At 37.5% G+C, this 20,128-nt stretch overlaps 1 long non-coding RNA gene across 1 annotated transcript in view; it reads left to right on the top strand.

Moving 5' to 3' along the window:
* The first annotated feature begins 4,077 nt into the window (after nucleotides 1–4,077).
* Nucleotides 4,078–20,128, top strand: part of LOC134482010 (uncharacterized) — a 56,072-nt gene continuing 40,021 nt past the window's right edge. Inside the window, exons 1-2 of the long non-coding RNA XR_015639150.1 lie at nucleotides 4,078–4,258; nucleotides 7,499–7,549. This is a non-coding gene — a long non-coding RNA (uncharacterized LOC134482010). The remainder of the gene's footprint in view (nucleotides 4,259–7,498; nucleotides 7,550–20,128) is intronic.

Here is a 20,128-nt window from a genome sequence, read left to right as displayed (position 1 = left end):
TGTGCTTTCATTATTTCTACACTTTATCTACACTCTTATTTCTTGTACTTATGGTTATTTTTTCTTTATGTATTAAGTTTTATTTTTCAGTGCACCTGGGGGAGTATGATTTATTTACACAATTTCCCCATCACAAATTTTCAATTGATATTTCAGCTGGTTGCATGTGTATCTATATATGTATATGTGTACCTGTTGAGGCCCGTTTTTTGACCAATTATATGGTCAATTTTGGAGAAAGTACCATGAGGAGCTGAGAAGAAGGTATATCCTTTTGCTTTAGGATAGAATGTTCTATAAATATCTGTTAAGTCCATTTGATTCATGACTTCTCTTAGTCTGTCTATGTCTCTGTTTAATTTCTGTTTCCATGATCTGTCCATTGATGAGAGTGGGGTGTTGAAATCTCCTACTATTATTGTGTGAGGTGCAATGTGTGTTTTGAGCTTTAGTAAGGTTTCTTTTACATATGTAGGTGCCCTTGTATTTGGGGCATAGATATTTAGGATTGTGAGTTCATCTTGGTGGATTTTTCCTTTGATGAATATGAAGTGTCCTTCCTTACCTTTTTTGATGACTTTTAGTTGAAAATTGATTTTATTTGATATTAGAATGGCTACTCCAGCTTGCTTCTTCCGACCATTTGCTTGGAAAGTTTTTTCCAGCCTTTCACTCTGAGGTAGTGTCTGTCTTTGTCTCTGAGGTGTGTTTCCTGTAGGCAGCAGAATGCAGGGTCCTCGTTGCGTATCCAGTTTGTTAATCTATGTCTTTTTATTGGGGAGTTGAGGCCATTGATGTTGAGAGATATTAAGGAATAGTGATTATTGCTTCCTGTTATATTCATATTTGGATATGAGGTTATGTTTGTGTGCTTTTCTTCTCTTTGTTTTGTTGCCAAGGCGATTAGTTTCTTGCTTCTTCTAGGGTATAGCTTGGCTCCTTATGTTGGGCTTTACCATTTATTATCCTTTGTAGTGCTGGATTTGTAGAAAGATATTGTGTAAATTTGGTTTTGTCATGGAATATCTTGGTTTCTCCATCTATGTTAATTGAGAGTTTTGCAGGATACAGTAACCTGGGCTGGCATTTGTGTTCTCTTAGGGTCTGTATGACATCTGTCCAGGATCTTCTGGCTTTCATAGTCTCTTGCGAAAAGTCTGGTGTGATTCTGATAGGTCTGCCTTTATATGTTACTTGACCTTTTTCCCTTACTGCTTTTAATATTCTTTCTTTATTTTGTGCATTTTGTGTTTTGACTATTATGTGACAGGAGGAGTTTCTTTTCTGGTCCAATCTATTTGGAGTTCTGTAGGCTTCTTGTATGCTTATGGGTATCTCTTTCTTTAGGTTAGGGAAATTTTCTTCTATGATTTTGTTGAAGATATTTACTGGTCCTTTGAGCTGGGAGTCTTCACTCTCTTCTATACCTATTATCCTTAGGTTTGATCTTCTCATTGAGTCCTGGATTTCCTGTATGTTTTGGACCAGTAGCTTTTTCCGCTTTACATTATCTTTGACAGTTGAGTCGATGATTTCTATGGAATCTTCTGCTCCTGAGATTCTCCCTTCCATCTCTTGTATTCTGTTGGTGAAGCTTGTATCTACGGCTCCTTGTCTCTTCTTTTGGTTTTCTATATCCAGGGTTGTTTCCATTTGTTCTTTCTTGATTGCTTCTATCTCCATTTTTAATTCCGTCAACTGTTTGATTGTGTTTTCCTGGAATTCTTTCAGGGATTTTTGTGATTCCTCTCTGTAGGCTTCTACTTGTTTATTTATGTTTTCCTGTGTTTCTCTAAGAAAGTTCTTCATATCTTTCTTGAAGTCCTCCAGCATCATGATCAAATATGATTTTGAAACTAGATGTTGCTTTTCTGGTGTGTTTGGATATTCCACGTTTATTTTGGTGGGAGAATTGGGCTCCGATGGTGCCATGTAGTCTTGGTTTCTGTTACTTGACTTCCTGTGCTTGCCTCTCGCCATCAGATTATCTCTAGTGTTACTTTGTTCTGCTATTTCTGACAGTGGCTAGGCTGTCCTATAAGCCTTTGTGTCAGGAGAGCTGTAGACCTGTTTTCCTGTTTTCTTTCAGCCATTTATGGGAACAGAGTGTTCTGCTTTCAGCCGTGTAGTTTTTCCTATCTACAGGTCTTCAGCTGTTCCTGTGGGCCTGTGTCTTGAGTTCACCAGGCAGGTCGCTTGGAGCAGGAAGGTTTTTCTTACCTGTGGCCCCGAGGCTCAAGTTTGCTTGTGGGGTGCTGCCCACGATCTCTCTGCGGCGGCAGCAACCAGGAAGATCTGCACTGCCCTTTCCGGGAGCTTCCGTGCACCAGGGTTCCAGAATGGCATTTGGTGTTTTCCTTTGGAATCAGTAATGTGGGCAGAGTGTAGTCTCTTCTGGTTTCCCATGCATGTCTGCGTGTCTGAAGTTTCACCTCTCCCTCCCATGGGATTTAGGTGCAGAGAACTGTTTATCTGGTAGGTCCCTTCAGGTTCCGGAGGTGTCTCAGATGCAGGGGACCTGCTGCTCCTGTGCGCTTATCTCCAGGAACCCAGAGGCCATATACAGTTTCTTCTTGGGCCAGGGATGTGGGCAGGGGTGGGCAGTGTTGGTGGTCTCTTCCGCTCTGCAGTCTCAGGAGTGCCCACCCATCCCGGCGTTGAGTTCTCTCTCCCACGGGGTTTGGGAGCAGTGACACCATTTTTCATTTTACTATTCTCATAAATATCTCATCAGAATAGTGTATATATTGGTTTTCATAAATTAAAAGTATAAAATTTGATCAATTAATTTATGAATTGATAACTCAGGTGAAATATTCTTACATATACTAAATTTTTACAATGTAAGATTAATATCTGGAGTATAAGTCATAAGTTTATGAAAGTTAAACATATACATGGCATAGAGTTCATTCATATTTAACCCAGGAAATCATGTGTTATATGTTACTGATCCAAGGGCAAGGAGTCATAATCCTTCCCTGATTTACTTTTTGTGATAAAATATATAATCATGGTATTTTGGTCTTGTAACTAAAATGATTGATGTTACCCACCTATACATGTTCCATTAAAACAATCAGGAGTGTAGTTCATTAAACTTACACAGAATATAAAACATTACAACAAAAAATTTCAAGATATATTATTGTACATTTATTTCTGAAAAACTTCTAATTTTAGTGAACACACAAGCAAGGTGCAAAAAGAATTTAAATGCTTTTTCTTTTACTTTGATTCAAATTGTGATCGATGTCACATATTTTTGTTCTTCATATGTAACATCTGTAAAGTCAGTGTAAGTAAATGAAATCTAACCTGTGGGAAGACATATGATAAACCCTATGAATGGTTGTACTGCTATTGTTCTGCTAAATTGACATAATATCAAACTAATATATGATAACCTCCTATAACACCCATAATTTAGTATATATCTCATCTAAACCCCGATCCTTTACTAATGTTTACGTTAACTGAGGACCATGTATTAAAACTTGTAAATCTATGGGGGACATTTTCATTCAAAAACCCGCCAAGGATGATGAGAATGCAGAATAATGAAAATACTCTTCCATTGCTGATGGGAGTGCATACTTGCAATGTTACTATGGAAATCAATACGGCAGCTCCTCAGAAAGTTGGAAGTCAGTCTACCTCAACATACAGATATCCCACTCTTAGACATATGCCTAAAGTGTGTGTGTATGTGTGTGTGTGTGTGTGTGTGTGTGTGTGTGTGTCTTTATTCAAACTGGGAACAAACTAGATGACTTTCAGCAGAAGAATAATACATAAATGTGGTACATTTACCTAAAGGAGTATTGCTCAGATGTCTTTAAAATGTCACAGTCAAAAATTCTGACTCAGAATTGTTCCTGTTTAAAAGAACTGCAGGGACAAAAATAGAGTAGAGACAGAAGAAAAGGAGGTTGAGTGACCAGCACAAATTTGATTCAATCTCATGGGGGCTGTAGTCAGGTGGGTGCAGGTACATCAAGGCTTGACACTATTACTGATGCTATGGTGTGCTGACAGACTAGAGCCTAGCATGACTTTCCTCTGTGAGGTCATAAAAGAAGCTGACTAAAACACACAGCGATACTCAAACCCAAGCTTTGGACTGAAGTCAGTAAATGCAATGGTTGAATTAGGGGAAGATTGGAGAAGCTGAAGAGGATGGTAACCCCATAGGAAGACCAACAATCTCAACTAACCTGGATCCATGGGAGCACTGGGAGACTGAGCCACCAACCAGGTAGCATACATGGGCTGGTCAGAGGCCCTGACACATATATAGCAGAGGACTGCCTCATCTAGCCTCAGTGGAAGAAAATCCACCTAAGTTTTGTGAGACATGAGGCCCCAGAGACGAGGGATTCCTCATGGTGGGACACCCTTTCTGGAGGATAGGGGAAAGAATGGGATGATTAACTGTGGGACGGGAGACTGGAGGAGGACAATGGCTAGAATATTATTAAATAAATATTTTTATCTGTCTTGTTGATTTTCTCAAAGAACCAGTTCCTGGTTTTGTTGATTCTTTATATATTTCTCTTTGTTTCTACTTGGTTGATTTCAGTCCTGAGTTTGATTATTTCCTGCTGTATAATCGCCCTGAGTCTATCTGCTTTGTTGTTGTTGTTTTTGTTGTTGTTTTTGTTGTTGTTGTTGTTGTTGTAGAAATTTCAAGAGTGTTGTCAAGCTGCTAGTGTACGCTCTCTCCAGCTTCCTTTTACAGGCACTCAGAGCTATGAGTTTTTCTCTTAGCACTATTTTCATTAGCATATGTTTGGGTATAGTGTGCCTTCATTTTCATTAAATTCTAAAAAGTCTTTCATTTCTTTCTTTATTTCTTCCCTAAGTTATCATTAGTTATCATTCCATGTGCATGTGGACTTCCTTTATGTTTTCATTGTTGTTGACGACCAGCCTTAGTCTGTGGTAATCGTATACGACGTACGGGACTACCTCAATCTTCCATCTGTTGAGGCTTGTTTGGGAAAAGCTACTGTGAGGTGCTGAGTCGAAAGTATAGTCTTTTGTTTTCAGAAGAAAGGTTCTGTAGATATCTGTTAAGTCCATTTGTGTCTTAACTTCGGTTAGTTTCACTGTGTCTCTGTTTCGTTTCTGTTTCCATGATTGGTCTATAGGTGAGAGTGGGATGTTAAAGTCTCCTACTATTATTGTGTGACGTACAATGTGTTCTTTGAGCTTCAGTAATGTTTCTTTTACATACCAGGGTGCCCTTGCATTTGGGGCATAGATGTTCAGAATTGAGAGGTTCTCTTGGTGGATTTTTCCTTTGGTGTCCTTCCTTGGTGTCCTTCCCCATCTGTTTTGATAATGTTTGGTTGAAAGTCTATTATGAATACTAGAATTGCTACTCCAGTTTGTTTCTTGGGGCCATTTACCTTGGAATTTATTTTCTAGCCCTTTACTTTGAGCTGTTCCCTGAGATCCTTTGCAAGGGCCAAACCACTACAGATGTGAATGCTCACAGTTAACTATTGGACTGAGCTTGAGGACTAGGACACCAATGACAGAGTTAAGGAAAAGACTGTAGAAGTTGGACAGGTTTGCAACCTCATAAGAACAACCACATCAGCCAACAAGCTGCCCTCCCCAAAGCTTCCAGGGTTTAAACCACCAATCAAAGTATACATAGGGGATACCCATGGCTCTGGCTGGATATGTAGCAGAAGATTCCTTATCTGGTATCACTGGGAGGGTAGCCTCTTGGTCCTATGGAGGCTTGATGACCCAGGATAGTGGAATGCTAGGTCACTGAGGCAGAAGTGGGTGGCAGGTAGGGGAGCACCCTTATGAAATCAGGGAAGAAGGGAGAGGGAAGAGGGGTTAGGGGGCTTGTGGTGGGGAAACTGAAAAGGATAACATTAGAAATATAAATAAATAAAATAACCAATAATAAAGAAAAATTATAATTAAAAACTATAAATTTAAATCCTTTTAGTCAAATATCCCTCCCTTCACCCCCCAACAAAGAAACTTCTAGGGAAATAGATGTAACTAGAAAACTAAACAAAGCAAACAAATAAAAACACTGCAAGTGAGGTAACCAAAACCCAGAAAGACAAATATCTCATATATCACAGAACACCCACTCTGAGGGGATGGATATATAGCATTAAGTAAATAGTAAACAAATTATAATATGTGGACCAGACAATTTAGATTAAAAATGATAAATCTAGGGGTTATGGATAGATATCCCTTGGAGGGGAAAGTAGAAGTTATAGCCAATAGTTGGGGTAGATGGGAATGGGGGAAGGAGGGCAGGTCATGCTTGGGGTATGTTAGAAAGGAATAGTATTGAGAGAGATAGTTAGAATTGGGGCTATTTAATGGGCGGGGTGAAAACCTAGAGCAGCAGAAACTTTTGTAATGTTTGTATGTGATTCTAGTGAGGAATCCTAGTAATAGAGTATACAGAGATTCAGTTGATATCTTTGAACCAAGATGAGGCTTTCTAGAGACACGACTATGTTCATTAAATTGAGTTGGTGGCACAGGGGTTTCCATGTAAACCTCAAACCATGCAGACTACAACTAAGGTAAGTTGTTCTCTATTAATTGACAGTGGTGTTCCATTGCTGAAGAGTTATCTACACAATTGATTGAACATGGAGAAATAGAGCTGGTATCCACATATAGTCTTCACCCTTAAGTTCTACTCTCTTTCATTCAAGAAGATAATGTGTAGGTTACTGAAAAAGAAATTTGGGAACCATCACAGCCAGAAAAACTTTGACCTACAATCTGTCTTACATAAAAATATGTGTTAACACAATGTTGGCACAGAGTTCATGAGGTAGGCAACAAATGTCTGACTTGATTTAAAGCCCACTCCATGAGATTCATATCTGACATTGCTTGGGTAACCAAGAACCGGAGCATAGATAACCTATAGACCTCAGTAAAACCAATCACCACTTGTCTAAAAAATTAAAAGAACAATGAAATGACTCCTAATGATATTCTGCTATACTCATAGAACAGTGCCTTATCCAGTCACCTTCACAGTGACTTCCTCCAGAGCAGATGGGGACAGATTCAGACACTACTGAGAGAGAGTCTAAATAAGACTTTATCAAATCCCTCCTCTCAGAACTGAGATTATCCTGTGGAAGAGATGTAGAATGATTGTAAAGTCAGTAGATGGCGATCACTAAAACAAGGCATTTAGAATCAACTAGGCAGGGAGCATATGCATTTACAAAGATTGAACCATCAACCATAGGGCCTACTCAGGTCCTCAGTATGTATGTTATAGCTATTATTATTTGTTTGGGGTATTCTTAAATATAGAATGAATGGGTCCCTGACATTTGTGGGTTACCTTTCCTCTTCTTGGATTATCATATCCAACTTTAATAAGATTATATTATTTATATTTAATAAGATTATATTAAATTTATATTTAATAAAATTTTATTTAGATGTTACCTCACAAGCTGGTGTTTTTTTTTCTCATAAGAGACAGAAAAGAAGTGAATTTTCAAGAGAGGGAAGGAAGAACTTGAAATAGGTAAGGAATGAGAAAAAAAATCAATATTTATTATATGAGAAACAAATCTATTTTCAATAAAAAAGAAAAAGAAATATGGAACATCAAAATTACATGCATTTGGCATTATTCTTTTTCCTAAAACAAAAATATTACAAACATCATCAATAAAAATATTTAAAGTTTATTAAATCATGTATTCACACATATTTTAATGAAAATACAATGTCTCTGATATACATATATATATATATATCAGATATATCTATCATATATACAAATGGATTTTTTTATTTACATTTCAAATTTTATTCTCTTTCTCAGTGTCCCATCCATAAGACCCCTATCCAATGCCCCTCCCCTTCTTCTATAAGGGTATTCCCCTCCCCAACCAACCCCCCCTTCCCACCTCCCGGCCCTCACAATCCCCTATACCAGGGATCCAGCTTTGGCAGAACAAAGGGCTTCTTTTTTCATTGGTGACCAATAAGGCCATCCTCTACTACATATGCAGCTAGAGCCATGGGTCTGTCCATGAGTAGTCTTTGGGTAGTAGTTTGATTGGTATTGTTGGTCTTATGGAGTTGGAAGCCCCTACAGCTCCCTCAATTCTTTCTCTAACTCCTCTAACAAGGACCCAGTTCTCTGTTCAATGGTTTGCTGCTAGCATTCACCTCTGTGATTGTCAAGCTCTGGCTGAGCCTCTCAGGAGACAGCTATATCAGGCTCTTGTCAGCATGCACTTCTTGGCTTTGTCCATATAGTCTAGTTTTGATGCTATATATAAATGGACTGGAATGCTCAAGTGGGGCAGGCTCTGAATGGCCATTCCTTTAGTCTCTGCTCCAAACTTTGTCTCCATATATCCTCCAATGAATATTTTTGTTCCACCTTTTAAGGACTGAAGTATCCGGATTTTGGTCTTCCTTTTTCTTGAGCTTCATATGGCCTATTGATTGTATCTTGGGTAATTCAAGCTTTTGGGCTAATATCTATTTATCGGTGAGTCCATACCATGTTTTTTTGTGTTTGGGTAACCTCACTAAGAATGATATTTTCTAGTTCCATCCATTTGCCTATGAATTCCATGAAGTCATTGTTTTTGTTAGATGAGTAGCACTCCATTGTGTAGCTGTATGTACCACATTTTCTGTATCCATTCCTCTGTTGTAGGGCATTTGGGTTCATTTCAGCTTTTGGATACTATAAATAAGGCTGCTATGAAAACAATGGAGCATGTGTCTTTTTTTTTTTTTTTTTTTTTTTTTTTTTGTATTTTGGAACAACCTTTGGGTATATGCCCAGAAGTGGTATAGCTGGATCCCTCAGTAGTAAAATGTCCAATTTTCTGAGGAATCTCTGGACTAATTTCCAGAGTGGTTGTACCAGCTTGCAATCCTACCAGTAATGGAGGAATGTTCCTATTTCTCCACATCCTCGCCAGCATCTGTTGTCACCTGAGTTTTTGACCTTAGCCATTCTGACTGCTGTGAAGTGGAATCTCAGGGTTGTTTGGATTTGAAAAATAGAATGTCTCTTGACTGAACATTTACTATCATATTGCTTTGTTTCTATCAGAAAATAAATCACAACTTTACTGTAAATGAGTAATTCATACTTGACTATGATAAAGTTACAAAATTGCTCTTTGTCCTATGAAGAGTTGAATGTTATAATTAACTAAACATATAAAAATATCGAGATAGTTTTTGTCATTTCATTCCTATAAAGCAGTACATATTTGACATCAAAAGATCTGCACAATTGCTGGGTTCCCAGATCCCAATAGGAGAAATAGGTCTCAAGGAGTGCTGATACACCTGAGAGAACAGGTAAGACCACACTGTCAGCTTTGAGGAACCCTCCCTGAGCCCTGAGGACACAGGAACAGGGGAGTAGTGTGGGACAGTGTCCATCCAGTTTCTGCCTGCGCTCAGAGCTGAACCAGTTCCACAGTTCTCTGTACCCAGATCACTTCGTGAGAAAGCAGGACTCTCAGAAAGTGCTGAGAATTCTGAGAACACAGGTGAGACCACTACTTCTGTTTATATTCCTGGCCCAAGAGGAACCCCCTTGGAGCCCTCTGGACACAGGAACCAAAGAGCAGTATGAGACAGGATCCTTCCAGAATCCACCTGCACCCAGAGGTGACCCTGTACCACAGCTCATTGTACCCAGATCCTGCTGGGAGAAAGTCAGTCTCCAAGACTGCTGACACACAGGATTAGACCAGCTAAAAAAGAAATAAGCAGATGGCAAGAGGCAAGGGCAAGAATCTAAGCAACAGAAACCAAGGCAACTTGGCATCATCAGAAACCAGTTTCATGACCACAGCAAGCCCTGGATTCCCCAACACAATGAAAAATAAAACTTTGATTTAATGCCAGTAGCAAACCACTGAACTGAGAATAGGATCCCCGTTGAAGGAATCAGAGAAAGAACTGGAAGAGCTTGAAGGGGCTCCAGACCCCTTATGAACAACAATGCCAAGCAACCAGAGCTTCCAGGGACTAAGCCACTACCTAAAGACTATACATGGACTGACCCTGGACTCTGACCTCATAGGTAGCAATGAATATCCTAGTAAGAGCACCAGTGGAAGGGGAAGCCCTGGGTCCTGCTAAGACTGAATCCCCAGTGAACTAGATTGTTGGGGGTGGGCGGCAAGGGGGGGGGGAGGATGGGGAGGGGAACACCGATAAGAAAAGGGAGGGGGGAGGGGGATGTTTGCCCGGAAACCGGGAAAGGGAATAACACTCGAAATGTATATAAGAAATACTCAAGATAAAAAAAAAAACTTTGATTTAAAATTACATCTTATACACTCAAACTAATAAAAGAAAAACTAGGGCAGCATCTCGAACACATGGGCACTGGAAAATATTTCCTGAACAAAACACCAATGGCTTATGCTCTAAGATCAAGAATCAACAAATGGGATCTCATAAAACTACAAAGCTTCTGTAAGGCAAAGGACACTGTGGTTACGACAAAACGGCAGCCAACAGATTGGGAAAAGATCTTTACCAGTCCTACAAGAGATAGAGGCCTTATATCCAAAACATACAAAGAACTCAAAAAAATTAGACCGCAGGGAGACAAATAACCCTATTAAAAAATGGGGTTCAGAGCTAAACAAAGAATTCACAGCTGAGGAATGCCAAATGGCTGAGAAACACCTAAAGAAATGTTCAACATCTTTAGTCATAAGGGAAATGCAAATCAAAACAACCCTGAGATTTCACCTCACACCAGTAAGAATGGCTAAGATCAAAAACTCAGGTGACAGCAAATGCTGGTGAGGATGTGGAGAAAGAGGAACACTCCTCCATTGTTGGTGGGATTGCAGACTGGTAAAACCATTCTGGAAATCAGTCTGGAGGTTCCTCAGAAAATTGCACATTGAATTACCTGAGGATCCAGCTATACCTCTCTTGGGCATATACCCAAAAGATGCCCCAACATATAAAAAAGACACGTGTTCCACTATGTTCATCGCAGCCTTATTTATAAAAACCAGAAGCTGGAAAGAACCCAGATGCCCTTCAACAGAGGAATGGATACAGAAAATGTGGTACATCTATGCAATGGAATATTACTCACCTATCAAAAAACAATGCCTTTATGAAATTCATAGGCAAATGGATGGAACTGGAAAATATCATCCTGAGTAAGGTAACCCAATCACAGAAAAACACACATGGTATGCACTCATTGATAAGTGGCTATTAGCCCAAATGCTTGAATTACCCTGGATGCCTTGAACACATGAAACTCAAGACGGATGATCAAAATGTGAATGCTTCACTCCTTCTTTAAAAGGGGAACAAGAATACCCTTGGCAGGGAATGGAGAGGCAAAGATTAAAACAGAGAGTGAAGGAACACCCATTCAGAGCCTGCCCCACATGTGGCCCATACATATACAGCCATCCAATTAGACAAGATGGATGAAGCAGAGAAGTACAGGCAGATGGGAGCCGGATGTGGATCTCTCCTGAGAGACACAGCCAGAATACAGCAAATACAGAGGCGAATGCCAGCAGCAAACCACTGAACTGAGAGCAGGACCCCCGTTGAAGGAATCAGACAAAGAACTGGAAGAGCTTGAAGGGGCTTGAGACCCCATATGAACAACAATACCAAGCAACCAGAGCTTCCAGGGACTAAGCCACTACCTAAAGACTATACATGGACTGACCCTGGACTCTGACCTCATAGGTAGCAATGAATATCCTAGTAAGAGCACCAGTGGAAGGGGAAGCCCTGGGTCCTGCTAAGACTGAACCCCCAGTGAGTGTGATTGTTGTGGGGAGGGCGGCAATGGGGGGAGGATGGGAAGGGGAACACCCATAAAGAAGGGGAGTGGGAGGGGTTAGGGGGATGTTGGCCAGGAAACCAGGAAAGTGAATAACACTCGAAATGTAAATAAGAAATACTCAAGTTAATAATATATATATATATATATATATACATATATATATATATATATATATATATATATATATATGTATGTATTCTGGTATTTGAATGTAGCTTTGTATTTCTACAGCAAACATGCAATTTTATATTTCATAAGTTTCTTCTTTCTGTAATCTAATTGTTAGAGCTGTACTATACTTTTTTCCAGATAAAATATGGATTTTTCCCCCTGTAAATGTTCAGTAGGAGATGCTCTCAGGGTGAGCTAGAGTGGAGCAGTTTCCTCTGTTTGCACCCTGCCGTGAACAGGAGGACACCGAGGGGAGAAAAAAAAAAAGAAAAATAGTACTTTCTTATGATAATTGGGTAGCAAGGGTATTTTTATAATTATTATTTTTCTTCCATTTTTATTAAATTGGGTATTTCTTATTTATATTTCGAATGTTATTCCCTTTCCTGTTTTCTTGTCCATCAGTCCCCTAGCCCCTCCCTCTCCCCGTCTATATGGGCGTTTCCCTCCCCATCCACTCCCCCATTACTGCCCCCCCCAACAATCCCCTAGACTGGGGTTCCAACCTTGGCAGGACCAAGGGCTTCCCCTTCCACTGGTGCTCTTACTAGGATATTCATTGCTACCTATGAGGTTGGAGCCCAGGGTCAGTCCATGTATAGTCTTTGTGTTATGGTTTAGTCCCTGGAAGCTCTGGTTGGTTGGCATTGTTGTTCATATGGGGTCTCAAGCCCCTTCAGCTCTTTCAGTCCTTTCTCTTATTCCTCCAACGGAGGTCCCTTCTCAGTTCAGTGGTTTGCTACTGGCATTCGCCTCTGTATTTGACATGTTCTGGATGCATCTCTCAGGAGAGATCTATATCCGGTTCCTGTCAGCCTGCACTTCTTAGCTTAGTCCATCTTATCTAGTTTTGGTGGCTGTATACGTATGGGCCACATGTGGGGGAGGCTCTGCTCTAAACTTTGCCTCCCTACCTCCTCTTACAGATATTTTTCTTCCCCTTTTAGTAACATACTATATAAATATAGATCAAATAGTCACAAAAAATCAAGTATCAAGGAGATTTTCAAATCAGTAGTTAAAATACGTTGAAATAAACTTTCTGTGTATTTCTTAAAATCCTATTTACGGATTTGCCTATTCATTGTCAGAAGCTTTTACTGAAAATATGAAAATAAAATTTTGACATATTTTTAGTAACATGCTCATTTAATAAATAGATTCAGGTACTAAATTAGTCATACTTCTAATTTAATCAATTACTGAAATGTATAGGGATCATATTTACTTGCTTAATTCCTGTATATATTTTAAATACTTATAGTCCTGAAAAATATTCTAACATAAAACAATATAGTACCACACACAATAATTTTAAAATTCTACATTTTTCTGTACTTGCTTATATTGAAGATAAATTACATATATAATCGTGGTCTCACAATACAAAAAATTTAAATTAGACAATTTAAGTTATAAATAGTGATTTATAAGTAATTATTAAAATCCCATAAGTATGTTATAAACGGCTGATATTTGATGATGCTTAAACAAATAATCCATAATTATCCCTGTGTGATTGTGTGACTCCCATATTCATTGTACTCTGTATGTGAGCCACATGTGCTTTGCAGCCATGAAAAGTAATCAATTAAGTGCATTTCAACTTCATATGCGTAGGCATTGAACAGTGGTAATACATACTATAAAAATATAAGTGTATTCCATGATATTCAAATTGCCTGTATTTAAAATTCACGCACAGTGAATATGTGAATTTTCTGATTTTGTACTTTTCAATTTCATAATATGACTGATAATAAAATGAGTTGTTTTCAGGATAAAACTCAACTACACTAGCAATATTAAAGTGTCACTTTCGAATGATTTCCCAACAATTTTCCTTTATAACCAAAATGCAGTGTGTATCTTACTTTCTTTTGTTTATCTGCAACTAGCAGCAGATAGAAACCATGGCAGAAATTTCTGACAGAATTCTCTATTAATTAGAGCCGTCTATTGTTGCAGTTGCCAAATAATCCTGCTCAAACCAAACCAGCAGTGCTCGGGCATTCCTAGGTACCAGCCCCAATATTGTAGGTCCCTGAATGGAGGGATACACATATGCAGCCTAGTATCTTAATATGCCTTAAACAACTCAATAGCTGTACAACTGATATATGATATAAATACACACACATACATATATATACACACATATGTATATATACATATGTGTGTATCTATATTCTATATTTCATATAGTATATGATTAACTATATAACTATATTAACTATATAACTTATAGTATATGATTAACTAATCTATGTTCCAACTTTGCTACCTGTGGCCTCCCTTCCCTACTCTTTCATGATTAGTATGCTCTCTGTTCTGCACCTCTCAGGACTCGGCCTTATGCCTTTCCATGCATGGCAGTTTTCAAGTTCTCCCTCTTCCTTTCTCCCTCAGTCCCTTGCTCAAGCATCCTAAAGTCCAGTCTCTGTCTCTCTGCCCAACCATTAGTTGCCAACAACTTTATTTACCAATCCAAACCAACTGTGTGCAGGGTCCCTCAGAGTCTTACATGCAGACGTGTGGATTCTGGTGTAATTTTGCAGACCTAATTAACATAAGTCTCATTAGACCAAATCCTCAGACACTCCCTCCTAGATCATTTTTCATTTATAATACCATATAACAAATGTTCACAGAACATAGTGGCTTTAGTGGTTGTCTCTTCCAGGCTGCACAGTTTTCTCTTAGAGTATCTGGAGTATTTGCAGTTAACTATCATCTGGAGCTTAAGTACTATAGTGGCAGAATTGAGCCCAAGGGTCGTATTGGAAATATTTGGCTTTCACATGGCTGATACACGTATGACTAAATATAGCAATTAAACCATGCAATTAACCAGTCTCTCTCTCCATCTCCAGTCTTACATGTCTACTCGTCTTCCTCTTCTTTTTTCCCCTTTCACTTTGCATGCTGTCCGCACATCCATACTTACCACTTTGTTAATGTTGTGTTGAGATTAAAGACACTGAGTAGACAAACCACAAGAATAGAGATGTCACAGACTCTCAGAATCCCGCCCATAGTTTTATTGACACTTTAAATTAGTATGTAACACTCGCAATTACCTAACTAATTTTAATACATTACTTGTAACTAAATTTATACCGAAGTTCATTATTTTTGCTTTATAGTTCTATGAATATGGAAAGACAATGTAAATGTCAGTCATCAATCAATTCTGATATTAGGCTATCATAAAATAGATTAGTATCCTAAGAGTCTCTTAGGCCCCTCCGTTTTTCACTCTTTACTCAGGATACAATAACATTCTAAAATTCTTAATATTTTACTCCAATCAATTATAAATTTATTTGAAGTATTTATAAAGACTATTGTGATATTTTGATATATATTTATAATATGGAGTTATTAAATCAATCTGATTAACAAATCTAATTCTTGATGTACTATTTTTTGTGGTGAAGAAAATAGAAATTTAATGTATAAGTTTGAAATATAAAATGTATCATTAAACATTTTCTGTGTAATACATTGGTTTTCATAATTAGTAATTTTTTAAATTGCATCATTTTTCTTTCCTTTTCCTCCCTCCCAGCCCTCCCATGCATACTTACACTCTCTCTCTCTCTCTCTCTCTCTCTCTCTCTCTCTCTCTCTAATCTCTCTCTCATTCTCTCTCTGTCTCTGTTTCTCTCTTGTTCTTTCTCCCAATTACAGGATCCCACTTCTAAAATTATCTTACATATATTTGTAAATACTTTCTATAATATTATATATTATATATATTCAAAATATGTAAAAATAATCACACTCACACAATACCAAAATGCAACCAGCTCAGCCATTATAATGCTACTTTTCCTTTTATGTATGTGTAGGATTTTAGCGATGAGCATTTGGTATTGAATAATCAGTTACCGTGCTCTTCTTTACAGAATATTATTTTGCCTGCTGTCATCATTCCTTAATTGCCTATCGTTCTTTGTCTAGGGCTGAGGGCTCATGGGCATTTGTTTCTTCACATTGACATGTCGGTTGTTGTCATCCCAAATACATGATTACACCTATTTCTCTTATGTCATTCAAGCATTGGAAGCATTAGGGAGTTCTTTGGGGTGTTGATTTCATTAATGTAAAGATCATCACAGCATGATAAGTTATTTCGCCTCCCTTTAGAATTTTTCTACAAGACAGAAAACTTTACCTGCCAGGAAACGGTTGTACTATGTTGGAATGAGACCCAATGCTTCATGAACTATTACTTGTGTAATCTAGAGTTTGATCTAGTACTTCTTAGTGATTTCTCTGTCAGCGTATTGTTGATTATTAAAAGTTAATGTGCTTCCATAGTGTTTATCACAGTTTATCAAAACACCAGATGTATGGACAATTTATTTAGTACATCTAATATTAGGTGCATATATAAATAGTTCCTAATTTCTTTTTTCCTAGAAATATTATGCTTTAAACATAAGCATCTTTAATTTTTGTGCATTTGTGTTCTGAATGCTGAAATTGAGTCACTTTTAGTGTATATATTAGTGAGTCTATTTTTTTATTGATTTTTAATTAAAATAAGCAATAGCAGAAAATGATTTAGCATTGACATTCTTTCAGTCTTTAATGTTAGTGTTTTAAAACACTCTAAAGAATGTGAGAAAACACGAGGCCAGCTACATTGTGAATAGCAATTATATATCTCGAATATGTAAAAACTAAAAAATATAATTGCCAAAAATAAAATCAACAACCTACCAATCAATAAGCAGATCCGACATGAATTTGGAGGAGTCAAAACAATTGGATGCTCATAATCATATTGCATTGCATACGTGTAAAAAATTCTAAACATTTGGAAAAAAGTATAAATACAAAATGCTAATCATTTTTAAAACGTTTCAAGTACTTAGTCATCAAAAAAATAGAAGCTAACCCTCTTTAAAGATTCTATTTCCATGGGATAGGGGGATTATGTCTGAGAAACTGGGAACGGGAATAACATTTGAAATGTAAATAAAAAATAAAATAGGAAAAAATAAAACAGGGAAAAAATTAATCCCCCGCCCCCAAAAATATGTAGGGTTGATCATTGCATGCTATAGTTATTTATCCTTTCCATTTGTAAAACATAATTATATACTCTTACAATGAATATTTAAGTTGATTGTTTTTCTGCCTTGCTAATGATGTAGGTCTTTTAGCCCACATAAGTTTATACCCAGGCTGTTAAAATGAAGATTTAAAAAAAAGTCACACACACACACACACACTCACACACACACACACAAAGATTCTATTTCCAGTCAGATAGCCATCATAAAAAAAAAAGAAAGAAAGAAAAAAGGGAATACTGACAGCCACATTGTATGGGCAACCCCTTTTAAAGGTTAATAGTGTAAACTAGTGGAGCAAATATAGGAACGAATTATATCATTCCTGGACCTTCTGAAATTGTCTGAATTCTACCGAAGACTTACAAAATAACATCAATATGCGAATTGCCCATCCTTAGGTGAAAAAAAAAACAATTGAAATATAGTATATAAGCAAAATTAATTTGCATTTTTAAACAAAGAAAATGAAAATTATGCCTTTTTTCAGGAAAATAACGGTTCTGAAAATTATTGTGTATAGTGAGGTAAGCCAAATATAGAAAGACGCACTCTTACATGTGACCTCTTGGCTTTGATTTTAAATATTTGTACCTCTATGTGATTTTGAGTGTGACTATAAGTCATGAAACTGGATAGAGGATCACGAAAAGTGGAAAAGTGTTTGCAAGTGTACAAACTGTAAAATAATTTGAGAGAGGACTGGCTGCAGAGGAACAATAGAATAAGGGATGCATACTCTTCAAAAAACGTGAGAAAAACACCCTTTTACAGGACAATTTCAATATTTCCAGTTATACTGAAATTATTAAATACCTTCAGGGGTTTCACTCTATATGATGTTCTTCAAAAAGACAGTCAGGGTGCCTTTTTCAGGTCATAGAAATCTTTCTATAAGACAAAAATCCAGGACTGCTGAGGATAAAGAACAGATGTAGGCCTATCATGGACATGACTTTGAGGAGAATGCCACATACAATGACTAGCCCTACCTCATAGCAGGAGGCATTAAAACTGACATAGTATCCCTTCCAAATCTTCTGCAAGACAATGGCACCAATATCTTATATATTGACCCTGGAGCATACCTTAAGGGACTTTTGTGGCAATTCCAAAATATTACTGCAACTCAACATATAAAAGATATACGTCGTTCCCAGTACATTCCTTATTTAACCTGATCTGAAAACTTTGGTAGAATGGAGATTTTTGAAATATACAAAAAAAGAGTTAAAATTTCCTGAAGGGAAAATATTGTTGGTATTAAATGGAGTAAAGGTTTAAACATGCTTTATCCAGAATCTCATCTCTGCAGCAACATTACAAATCTGCTTCATACAGGTGGTGATCAATATTAGTGTCTGAAAACTGAAAAGGACTATAGAATATTAGATATCTGTTTTTATAGCATGAAACCCTCCTTGAAACACCGTACCCACATGCCTGTTTTTCCTTCTTCAGTATTTCTTTCTGTCACTGTCTCAGTCTGTCTTTTCTCCTTCTTTTGCCGGAGAAACAGTCTTCCTGTAGAGACCAGACTGGCCTTGAGCTTTCCTAGATCTTGTTGATTTTTGTCTGACTGCTGACAAATTTTACTATGTGGTGAACAAATTTTACTCAATATTTTCTTGTTTCATTCCTTATTTTCTTATACAGTTTCAGTGACTTGGGAATTTATTCCAATGTTGATTAGGAAATTCTTATATGTGGTCTTCGTGAACTCGCACTAAATACTACCTACCAGGCAACATTATTTTTCAAAAAAAATTTTTTAAACGACAAAATTATGTGTACTGGTAAGAAAGAGTCCTTTGAAATATGTGAATATAAAATTACTAGGACTAGCACGCACATATTAGAAACATGATGTATTTTTCAATAATAACACCAAATTTTGCTCAACCTATGTCATTACTTAACTCTGTTGTTGTGTGAATTTCAGAAAAATACTTTGGTATGCTACGTTGAATTGTTTCATTACAATAATATATCTGGCATATAAAACATAAATTGATTTAACAAAGCAGTTAAAACACTCTGATCAGATAAAATCCTCAATGAATTAATTGAATATTATATTTAAAATGAGACTGACACATAAAGGTATTATTTCTTAATATCAATAGGAAATACTTGTGCATACTTAACTAGAGGGTAAATGTATGCTCATATAAAGTTCTTATCCTGTTAGTCATAAGGTTAATCATTCATTATGAATAATGCATCCTATACGTTTGCTAAGCATGGTGATTAAAGTTTCTAACACTAACATTGCAATATTATTAATCGTATTTTGGAGACAAAACAAAAAGTAAGAATAACAAATACTTGATTAGGAAAGAATTTCCATTGTATAAGCAACAGCACAATTTTTGGAGTAATGTGGGCAATGTGAGGAGGGGCTGAAGGGTGGTGTTTGATAGGGAGATAGAGGGCGTATGTGAGGGGAGTGGAGTATGACTGGACCAGGTCTGGAACAATGGTGGAGTTTACCTTTTTCAAACCCAGGAAATCTATCCTGAGATCAGCAGGAGTAGGATAGCTTCGTGTAGCCCCATGATCCAACCTCTCCCCAACTAGATCACAGTGTGTGAAGGGTAGTCAGGTTTAATTTCCTTTCCTTTTGTGTCCAGCAGCACCTGGAATTCCTCTTTATGCAAATGAGGCATCCCCAGCCAATGATGTACACACACACTTAAAGCTCCTACTCATCCACAAGTGATTTAAAAGCCATGAATGAGCTGTCTTTCTGAAGCTAACTCCTGAGGGTCTGTTCTTAGGACTCACACTGCTACCTAAGGTGTCTGATCTATGAGCCATCTGGCCCCACTCATGCCCTCTGGATCTGTGGTTGTGATCACAGGTGATCTCACTGCAAAGAGTGGGGAAGCAGAGTCTGAAGGGCAAACCGTCTTAGTGGATATTATATAGTTTCATACATGCAATTAACAATCAGAAACTTTTCAAATGGTTTAAGCAATTCAGTAGAAAAGTTTTGGTCATAAACATATGTGGGAATTCT

The sequence above is a fragment of the Rattus norvegicus genome, chromosome 15, assembly GCF_021556685.1.
Source record: "Rattus norvegicus strain SHRSP/BbbUtx chromosome 15, alternate assembly SHRSP_T2T, whole genome shotgun sequence".
Lineage (NCBI taxonomy): Eukaryota > Metazoa > Chordata > Mammalia > Rodentia > Muridae > Rattus > Rattus norvegicus.
This window is presented reverse-complemented; position numbering and strand designations above follow the sequence as displayed.